The sequence below is a fragment of the Euprymna scolopes genome, chromosome 13 (assembly GCF_053919585.1).
Source record: "Euprymna scolopes isolate OS-2025 chromosome 13, ASM5391958v1, whole genome shotgun sequence".
Classification (NCBI taxonomy): domain Eukaryota; kingdom Metazoa; phylum Mollusca; class Cephalopoda; order Sepiida; family Sepiolidae; genus Euprymna; species Euprymna scolopes.
Genome location: NC_136494.1, coordinates 39,180,105 through 39,183,831, shown reverse-complemented (window position 1 = coordinate 39,183,831; position 3,727 = coordinate 39,180,105).

The window sequence follows — 3,727 nt, the reverse complement described above, 5'->3', positions numbered from 1 at the left end:
TATCTTAACTGATACAACAGAGTGGTCGGAAGATCCCAGTGGAGACAGAAGAGAAGATGAACATAGCTCAGGGCAAGTTGTGAGGAAAAGATATAGGAGACTTGCATAATAACCATCAGTATCATGCACAAGGGAGGGTTAGCAAAAAATCTGAGTGAGGTCATAAGCAATGGAGAAATCACGACAGAACCCTATCCGTCTTGTTTGAGTGGGTTAATCATTCCACATTGTGAACATTGAAGTCTTCACAGACGTGAATGTTAGCCGAAGGATGAGCAGATAAGATGTGGTCAATTTTTCAGATATGCTTTTAAAGATAGTAACTCTGCTGTTGTGGGGGTGATAGAGTGCAAATATAAACGCAGTCGTGTGAGCAAGTGCAACCCAGAAGCACATATAAGGTAAATTAATATCTTCTCTGGAGATGTCCCTACCACATGGAAAGCCATCTTTAATGTAGGTACATATTCCATGACCATGGCGATTTTGGGGGTCAGATTTGGATGTTAAGTTAGAGTATCCTTTAATTCCACACTCTTCTAAGAAAATAGTCGATCCAATGCCAGTTTTGCTTAGGAATAATAGGTCTGGTTTCGTCTCCTGTAATTGGGTTTCAACCTCTGGAAGGTTGGAACGTAGACCCCTGATGTTGGATCTATATTTTCACTTGTACCAAAACCAAATAAAATATAAGGAAACATGAAATATTTCAAAGGATATGATTAGACCCCCCCCCAAATTCCAAGCATGTTAAATCTTTGATATTAATGTGTAAAGTCTCTAATAGACACCATATAGCTATTTATCAAATAGGTGCAAAAAGCTTTTTAAAATCTGATATTGCATAGGCAAGTGAACTCTAGAATATTTACTTTGCTTACAATAAAAACTAATGAAAACAAATTAAATTAGGTTTGGAGAGTCCATATCTGAAAATGGGATTTCAACTATACTTGGAATAACAATTGTCACAGCCGTGAAGGATTTCCTTGTCCAAAGAGGTGCCATAAAACTTTAATTATTTCAGAAGAAACCTATGACAGACACTCCAATGTACTGTTGGTGTCAACGAAATTTAACACAACCCCCACCTCACCCAGAGCATTTAAAACTTTTTAATAATCATATGAACTCCCTCAGATGAGGGCACATAGACATTTTAGTGAATAGATGCAAAACGATTACAAAGGCAGTAGACAAGTTATCTCTTAATAAATGAGCAATAAATAAAATAAATTAAACTCTGCTAATCAATGTTAAATCTGTAAATGAGATTTATAACCCATTCTGGAGCCCTTCTCAGTCTTATGTTGTAAAGGAACAACTTCTAATAACAAAAAAACAACAATCTGGACTTGTTTCATTGAAATTGGAAATTAGACTTTAATTTTTCCGATTCCGATTCCAATACCCCAAAAAGTTCCAATTTTTCCGATTCTCGATTTCGATTAATCGTCCCAACACTAATATATATATATATATATATATATATATATATATATATATATATATATATATATATATATATATATTGGCACCTTCAATAAGTCTTTGGAATTTTTTGTACAGCCATTTAAAATTTTTAAATTGTCATAGACTCTTTAAAATTCAGTATGTTATTGCTATACATCTTATGAGATGACTGACCAACTTTTATGATTTCAGGTTCAAATGAACAGCTACAGCAGGAATTGGAATGCACTCTACAAAAATCTGATTTTAATAGCTGATGAATTTCAAATATAAAATATGGGTATGAGGACACTTAAGAAGAACAATATGCAATAAAATTCTGTTTTAAATTGGGAAAAATGCCACAGAAACGTGTGGAATGCTTCAGGCTTCTTTTGGATCATCTTGCATGAATCAAGCATCAGTTTTGGAGTGTGTAGAGAACTAGGATATATATATTCTAATCCCATTACAAAAGAAAATAATGAAACGAATGGAATGAAGGAAACAAAAACTCAATTGCTGGATAAAATAAACGTGTCGTTTATTTACTGTTGAAAGAATGAATGTTTTAGATATAACACATGTTCATGTCCGTGTTCGGGTGTAACCATCGTTTGTTGCGGGACTGGTGGTGTAGAAAGAAAAGGAAATGTGTGTTCATCTCACGTTTGGGTCACTATCGTTTGTTCGCGCGTGGGAAGAGAAGTGAGTAATGTAGTGGAAATGAGAATGATAGTCCAGCGTGTAGACAAAGACAAAAATAGAGGGTTGACATCAGTAAATCTGTGCGCCATGTTAGCAGTCAGCTACGCGAACGTATTCTCAGGCACAAGTTGTATATATAGAGAGAGAAAGAGTGGGAATGTCAATCCAGTTCATGGAGAGAGAAAGCGTATAAAGTGTACGTACTGTTTGTTAGCTTTTTGCCCTACATGGTAGCAAGTGGCATGAGGTGCACCTGCCGAAACAGTGGCGGCTGGTCTGTAGACCACTCACCTCAGAAGGCGAGTTGGAAAAGGGTTGGAAACAGCTTGTCTCTTGCTTTTATAGTTGTTTCCGGTGGTCTTTTGCACATGTGTGGATTTCCTTTGAAAGGGGAAGTTACATTGTCCATGCGTGCGTGTATGTGTGTACGTTAGCGTGTGTGTGTGTATACACGTGAATGTGAGTGTATGTGCGCGAACGTGAATGTATGTACGTGTGTGGACGTACGCACGTATGTTTGTGTGCACGTATGTATATAAGAAATATGGCTTGATATGTGAATGCGTGTTTTTGTGTGAGACTAGAAAAGGCTCGCGCAAGTGGCATAGGACATGTAAGTAAGCCAGGGGGTCTGTGAGGGATGATGAGAGGTTGGGGAGGAGTAAGGAAGTCAGAACACCAGAGTTGATTGGCCAAGTAAAGAATTTAATGGATAGGGACCATCATGGGTCTATAGAGAGAGTAAGTGCACAGTTTGATGTCAGTGTGGTAACTGTACACACACTTATTTGCAAGGAACTAAAGATGCGGAAGATTTGTGCAAAGTTTGTCCCAAGGATGCTAAGAAGATCAGAAAGAAAGGCATTGTCATGGCAACAAGGAGATGGTTGAGCTGATAAATTCAGATCCTGCAGTTCTTGATGCTCTGGTGACCTGCGATGAAAGCCGAATCTACTGCTATGATAGAGTTCCCAGTGGAAACATGTTGGCTCTCCCAGGCCTAAAAAGGCCAGACAGAGCAAATCCACCCAGAAATTTATGATGATACCTTTTCTTGACAGCACGGGCATGATCTACATGCACTGGGTTCCCACTGATCAAACAGTCAACAAGGAATATTATGATGAGGCTTTAAGGAAGTTCAGGAAGAGATTCTGCCTTAAAATCGGATCAGTGGCATTTCAACCAGGACAATGCGCCAGTCCAGATCTCCATCTTTGTCACAGACTATTTGATCAAGATGGACATCAAGACAGTTGTTCACCCTCCCTACTGTCCAGATCTTGCTCCTTGTGAATTTTGGTTATTCCCTAAGCTCGAGTAAACCTTAGAGGCGATCGTTATGAAACAATTGAGGAGATGAAAAAGGCTGTGACGAGGGTCATTTACATGCTCACACAAGAGGACTTCTATGGGCCCTTCTAGAAGTTGTTGGAATGGTACAAGTGCATTGCAGCCTGAGGAGATTACTTTGAAGGGAACTAGAGTTTCATGTGTGTACTGTCAATAAAAGTGGCCATCAGAAAAGAGTCTGGAAACTTATTGAAGGCATATGAAAATATTGCTG